The following is a 7,444-nucleotide window of genomic DNA, read 5'->3' on the forward strand; positions in this document are numbered from 1 at the left end:
TCCTTCACCCACCAGCTGCGCTGACTTCAGGTGAATCCCTTCACTTTTCTGCTCTTCCGTGTCACGTCTGCAAAGCTGGGACCTCCGCGCCGACGTCACAGGGTGGTTGGGAACAGCATGTGTGAACACTGCATCCGAGTCTATTTTTTACTTTTTCGTTTTCGTGTTGCCTTCTCGTATTAGCTAGGGTAAGCAGACTGACAAATGAAGCCTCAAATGGCAGTGGCTTAACACGAGGGTGTGTTTCTCTCTCGTGACACGGTCTGGCACTAGACAGGTGTCCCCCCTGCCCAGACTCCTCCCAAAGCCACCTTCATGTGACGATCCCACCGTTTCCAAGTCCTCTGTCTCTGGCCACAGGAATGAGGGCGAGACGGCGAGTGTCAGATAAGGAGTGCACATCACCGGCCTCTGCCTAGACGCCCAGGGGCAGGACGTGGGTGTTTAGTGGGCAGTGACACTCGGTCACCCTCCCCAAGGGCAAAAAAGGCTTCCGTTGGCCCTCTATCACTTCTAAAGGAAAAGTCACGCTTAAGCGAGTATTCAAGCCTCTTCACGATCTGGTTTTTGCCACCTTTTCCAGGCCGTTCCAGTCTCCCTCCCTCCCCTGCTCCGTCCCCTCTCTTCTCCGCCCCAGAGCGAGTCACTCCCTCCTCCGTGTTCTCTAAGCATACTTTTTTCCCTCCTTGCAACAGGGGCCGTGTCGGGTTTTATGCTTCCAAGCTAGGGCCCCTGCCTTTTGCACGAGCGCGTTATTCGTTATCCGAGTGTGTGCTCAGTAAACGGGGACTCGTTTTGCTTGGGGGGAAACATAAGGCCTTGACTCTCGGGCTCTGAAGGAGACTCGAAGGTCATCCAGGGCGGTCTGTCCACCCTGGCCACCCATCAGAGCCAGCTGGAGAGACTGTCAAAAATACAGAGCCCGCCGGAGTCAGATGCCCTCTCAAGGCCAGCGGGCCAGCCCACCCCCCTTTCCTTGGGGGATGGCTCCCACTGTCAGCCAGGCTGGCAGAAGGAATGAGCGTTTGGAGGAGAGGCCTCGGTCTAGCGCTGGAAACCACGGCAGAGCCAGCTGGGGCCCCTCAGGCCCTTGGGGTTCACCTACAGCCACGGGCAGTTCCCACGCACACGGACAGGGAGCTGGGCAGCCTGGGGATTTCACGTTCCCCAGGGCGGCCCTCAACCAGTGAGGGACAGAAGCTGCGGACAAATGGCTTCCCCACTCCCTGCCGGAAGGTTCTGACACGTACTTCTCGCGGATCCTCCGAGGGTCTCCAGCAGGATTGCGCCCCAACTGCCCGCAGAAGTGGCCCGTGTACCAGTGCACTTTTTACTGGCTTTCACCCCCTCCTGACCTCCCCTCCCCTCTCATCGTGCTTCCTGGGGCACCCCCCCCCAAGGAAACTACCTGCACCCACCCAAGTCCTTGTCTCAGGAGCTGCTTTGGGGAGAACTTGAAAACAAAGCCAATGCAAAGCCTTCCCGGGTGTGGAAGACCGAGACGAGGATGTGTTTGGGGGGCCCTCCTGGGGGTGAGGGGGAGATCAGGCCTCTACAGCGTTTGGTTAAGATTTTTCAAAAGAAAACTACAGATTCCCAGGGTCCACCCCAGACCTGGTGAATCCGTATCTCTAGTTCCGATGCAACTGAACCGCAGTCTCATCCAACCTCCCGTAGGAAATGTGAATTCTCTCCCTGTCTCGGAAAGCTGCTGTCCAGCCCCAGGTAGAACAGCTGTCGGACGGGGAGTTTGCTTTCTTCCAGAAGTGTTCCATCCAGCTCCGGGAGTAAGCAGGTCTCCCGTGTACCAAGTTCAGTGACCTGAAGATCGCGGTCAGGGCCCCGCTGCGTCGATGCTCCCTGATGAGAACAACCTCATTTCCGACAACGGCTTTGCGAGAACCCAGCCTGGTGCCAGCTCGTGCGGCTTTTCAATTTGTCTCTCTCCCTCCTAGAGATTTGAGCTCTGAATTTCAGATAACCCTCCAGCTGGCAGAGCAGCATATATTTTCTCCTCCATTTTCCAGAGTCCCTCACCTCTGTTCAAGCTGCCCGCAGCCCCTGCCCTGTGCCCCTCAGCCTCCAGACAGAGCCTCGGGAGGCCCCAGAAGACCACAAAAGATGTCCCAACAGCGGTCGGCTCCCCCGTTCCATCTTTCCGTGTCAAAACCCTGGGTCTACACTGACCGCAACCTCAGCCCTTCAAGACTGTTGGTTCGGTTGCCACTTTGAAGTTGAAGGAGGAAAAGTAAAACGTCCTCCAGGTTGGGAAAGAGCGAGACCTTCATTTTTCTCTTGCTGTGTACCAAGGTAGGGCAAGCGTGGTGGCTTAAAAGACTGCAAATGTATTACCTCACAGCTCCTGCAGGTCAAGGTCAGAAGTCTGGGCACCACGACACCGGGTGTCCCCTCACACGGCTGAAATCAGGATGTTGGCTGGGCCTCGTTCTTCGGGAGCTCAGGCCCCTCTTTCAAACTTACACAGTGGTTGGCAGAATTCGGTTCCTTGCGGCTGTCAGACCGAACCCCCTCCCTGACCCCCACCCTCTGGCTGGCTGTCAACCAGCGGCCACGCTCGGCAGCTTGTCATGGGGTCTCCTCCAAGGCCCACGCAGGCTTCGAATCCCTCCCATGCTGAGTCTCCTTTAAGGGGTCACCTGATTAGGGCAGGCTCACCCAATCTCCCTTTCTTCACGTCTCCTGTGCCACGAAACATAATCTACTCACAGGGGTGACTATCCCATCCATCTTGCAGGCTCCGCCCACGCTCAAGGAGACAGAGCTCCCCAGGGTCATAGGTCAGCGGGGGCCATCTCAGAATTCTGCCTACCTCAGGTGGTATATGTGTGCGTGGAATGAGGGAGGGCGGGAACGAGGGAGGAGGGCAAGAGATTGACAAGGAAACGCAGCATCTTCAACCTGCGGAAAGTTGTTCCAGGGTCAGCGTGGGAGGGGCTAGGTGCTAACTAACGTACTCAAACTACAGCGCAGTGGTTAGTCTCGTAATTTGGTCTCCAGGCCCTTCCCTCCGTGGTGCCCTGCACGATGAAGGATGGTGGGAAAAGCACCCCCCCCCCAACCATGGAGCTTTATGGAAGATCTGGTTCTGTTCTTACTTGCACAGTGGCTACGGGCAACGAGGAGTATTTGAGGGTCAAGGTGGTCCGCCTACAGCCTTCCCAAGGATGCCCAATGCCGGAAACATTTAAATCTTCCCTCTCCGCCCTCCCCAGAGACACCTGACATCACCTCCCCAGGACAGAAGAGCCGGGAAGGTGACCAGTAGGATTCCTGGTGTGGTTTTTTTTGTTTGTTTGGGTTTTTTTTCCTCCCATCGCCCCATTCGAAATGTTTTAGAAAACCTTTGGCTTTTCCCAAAGCCTTCTTTTAGGAAGTCAGCTTCACCAACTGTAAAATTTCAACCACTTAGGGGCGCCTGGGTGGCTCAGTCGGTTGAGCATCTGACTCTTGATTTTATCTCAGGTTATGATGCCAGGGGTCGTCAGATCAAGCCCTGGGTTGGGTTCCTCACTGACCGGGGAGCCTGCTTGAGATTCTCTCTCTCTCTCTCTCTCTCTCTCTCTCTGCCCCTTCCCACCCCACCCCCAAAAAAATCAGCAACTTGGTCAAGGTCAAGGCTGAATGTAATCATGCCGTTGTAAGTTGTGAGGCATTGCAGGTGAGACTCCTGGGCTGGAGCCACATGGCCACATGGACATGTGGTCCCATCTCCGGGTCTTTGCCCAGGCTGTCCCCCTGCCTGGGTCGGCCCCCCCGGCACGTAGAGCAGACGAAGCTGCAAGGCCAGCATCCTGCCTGCCCAGCTGGGCCACTGAGGTTGACCAGATGGACTCTGTTTATTTAGGGCCCTGGCTCCCTTGTGCCGGCTGTTCTTTGCCAAGCCGGCTGCCTATCAGAACGCTCTTGGTGGCTAATGAGGCAGGCTTCCTCCCGGCGTGCCAGGAGACTAGAGTGTGAGCTCGGGCTCCCAGAGAGACCATCCAGCAGGTAGCGGGCACACATCCAGAGTAGCTGCTCCTTACCCCCACGGGGCCGTGGGTGCCACCCAGAAGCACCCAAGGCGGGCCCACGGGTGGGTCATCCCCTTCCTTTAACCTGGCAACTGCTTTTCCTGATGCTTTTCATGGCAAACTGGGGGCATTCCCAGGGTGCCTGAGTGGCCATGAATCTGAGCTCCCCGAAAGTCTGAAGGGACCCCTCAAAGTGGAGAACTTGCCCTGTCAGCACAGGGTGAGTTTCCCCCATCTGCAAAGTGGGTATGATCACCCCGACGTCCCGGGGCCGATGGGGCGCAGCTGGTGCCCGTCCTGGCCGTGGCCCCTTCGGGACACACCGCCGTGGCCCCTTCGGGACACTCTCGTGTGCCCATCAGGCCTTGCACATGCTGCCTTGGTCACACGCCCTACAAGCAGGCAGACAGGGTGGGAAGCTTCTATCTGAGGGCATATCCAGCGGGGCCACAGGTCAGCATTATGTCCCCCACTGTGTCCCCAAGGGAGCCTAAATGCAAACGAAGCTCAAAGCACCTTCTTCTGCTCCCCATCCCGCGTCCTCAGCTCAAAGCCGGGCCCCACCCTCTCCAGACATGGGCACCAGCCTTGACCTTCCCTCTTCCTCTACATCCAAGCCCTGGGGGTCCTGCCTCCCAAAATGCGTCTTGAATCTACCCAACCCCGTGGCCACCGCCTGAGCGCATGCCCAAAGCCTGCCTCCCCTGGACCACGGCTGAGTCAGCCTGGGTCTGGGCCCGGTGCCCACAGTGGACCCCCATCCCCCACCACAAGCGGCGCCCTGAGCCAGGCCTGTCCCGAGTGCCAGGTGCACAACAGTGATTGCATGTCAACCCCTACCTTCAAGGGCCTGTCCCAGCCTCTAAAATCATGCCCCTGATCCTCTCACCTTGTTGGGCAGACAAGATAAGCTAGAAAGGACCAGAGAGACGAGCTCAGACTCCGGCCAGGCCCGTCGGAGTCCAACCCCAGCCCTGCCCTCCACCCGATCGTGACTTTGGGCAAGTGATCTGCCTGCTGTGAGCCTCAGGACTAATCACCACACGACACCTGCCGCCCGGGGCCCGTGGGAGAGTCACAGATACGACCCTGAACTCCACTCAATTACAGGGGAACGTGCCCGCTACCCACGAAGTCCTGAGACACCGAAGTTCCTGCTCGGGGACCCGGATCTGATTTTGCCAACTCTCCTTCCCTCTGAGAGACAGCCTGTGCGGGCGGTCCTCACCTGCCCAGCCTGCACGCAGCCCGCTCTTTCCTGGGGCTGGCTCCCTTCCGGGCATCCAGCTCAAACAGGCCCCCGCAGTGGGTCCCAACTCAGCCCTGTCAAAGGACCCCTGTGTGAGCCTCAAACGGGCCATTGATAGGGCCGTAGTGAGCGCTGCCCAGTGGATGGTACACTGGCTTGGCTTGGCCAGGCCACTCGACTTCCCCAAACCCAGCTATTTCCTGTTTCTCGGGCCAGCCTCCTCTCGGCCGCCTGGCCACAGGGCACAATCCCACCATACAGCTCAGCCTGCTTCTTGGCTTCAGGCCAGGAGGGATGGGAGGCAGGAGGGTGTCGCTTCAGCCGGTCCTCCGGACACACGGCCACGGCCCCCTCTTGGTGTCCTCTTGGTGAGGATACAAGGCTGGAGACAAGACCAATCCCCTTCCCCCTGAGAACTCTGTCCCCAGGGCTCATTTGATGGGGGCTTCTGGGAAGCTCCTTTCCAGGGATCGTGTCAAGAAGCAAGAGCTCACACATGCTGGGGCCTCAGACCTTCTTAATAGCCCCCAGCGTAGTAGAGAACAAAGGCGCGTGGTCCAATCTTTGGCTGCTTTGTGGCCTCGAGAAAGCCACCGGATGTCTCTGGACCTCCATTCCTTCGTGTGCGAACGGGAGCTTGCTACCCATCTGTCGGAGCCTGCGTTGTCAGTTCCTTGGGATCCGACAAAGAGCAGGAAACACCACGAAGAGGGGCACCCGCGTGGCTCAGTCGGTTGAGCGTCCGACGCTTGATTTGGGCCCAGGGCATGATGGCACAGTCGTGAGATCGAGCCCTGCATCGGGCGTGGAGCCTGCTTCAGATTCTCCCTCTCTCTCTCTCTCTCTCTGCCTCCCTCTGCCCCTCCCCTGCTTGCACCAATGCATTCTCTGTCTCAAAAAAAACCCCACAAATAATAATAATAATAATAATATTTAAAAAACGAAGAAAGGGGCGCCTGGGTGGCGCAGTCGGTTAAGCGTCCGACTTCAGCCAGGTCACGATCTCGCGGTCTGTGAGTTCGAGCCCCGCGTCGGGCTCTGGGCTGATGGCTCAGAGCCTGGAGCCTGTTTCCGATTCTGTGTCTCCCTCTCTCTCTGGCCCTCCCCCGTTCATGCTCTGTCTCTCTCTGTCCCAAAAATAAATAAACGTTGAAAAAAAAATAAATAAAAAAAAAAATAATAATAAAAAAATAAAAAAATAAAAAACGAAGAAATGTCCTGAGAAAAGCTGACACCTCCTTCATCAGCCTTCTTATGGCTCCCTGCACCTGCTCTCATCCTTCCTAGAGCCCAAACCCGACCCCGCAACACCCCTGTCCAAACCCTCCAGGAACTCCCTCGTCCCGGTATCAGCCCCCGCTCCTTGTGCAACATTCAAGGCTCGATCAGCACCGGTGACCAAGCCCAACTCAGGCTGCCCCAGGCTCTCTATTGACTTCACTCTCAGGCAGGCCCTCCGCAGCTCAGCCTCAGAGGATAAAGGCCAGAGGTAGAGAGAGAGAGAGACAGAGAGAGATCATTGAAAAATTTGATTCGACCCTGCCCAAAGCCAGAAATCTCTGCACTTGTCGTTTATGTGAGCCAAGAAATATCACAACCACCTTTTTTCTTTTTTTTAAATAAGTTGGTTCACTAAGGTTTCTGTTCCTTGTGACCATCTCCTTCCTGCAAATGCCCTTCTTGGCTAAAGTGAGCCAGGGTGGGCTTGCGGCCAAAGGACCCTAACGACTGCCAAGGGTCTTCACCATCCAGGCCCACGACCTGGCCAGGCTCCCCATCCCCACGTGCAGCCACGCCAGCCCACCCACCCCTCCCCTCCCCACCTCCGCGGGGGCCCTCCACATCCTTCCCCTCTTTGTTTACTGCTGCCTGCCCGCCTTTCCAATCCCGCTGGGCGAGAGGTCCTCCAAGAAGCCTTCGCTGACTGTAGGGGTCTCTGGGACGCCCCCCATCGTGGTGTTGGCCGTGGACTATTATAATCATCATGGATCTGTCTTCCCCCACCCCAGACTGTGGGTCACTGGAGGCAAGTCCGACCCATTGCGGTCACCCCCGGTTCTCAGCACAGGATCTGACCCCAAGTAGGCACTCTCCAGGTGAGTGGAGTTCACACCTTACCTGGGGAGACATCAGGGTACTTATGCAGTCCATGACTTGTGATCAG

The sequence above is a fragment of the Leopardus geoffroyi genome, chromosome C1, assembly GCF_018350155.1.
Source record: "Leopardus geoffroyi isolate Oge1 chromosome C1, O.geoffroyi_Oge1_pat1.0, whole genome shotgun sequence".
NCBI classification, from domain to species: Eukaryota; Metazoa; Chordata; class Mammalia; order Carnivora; family Felidae; genus Leopardus; species Leopardus geoffroyi.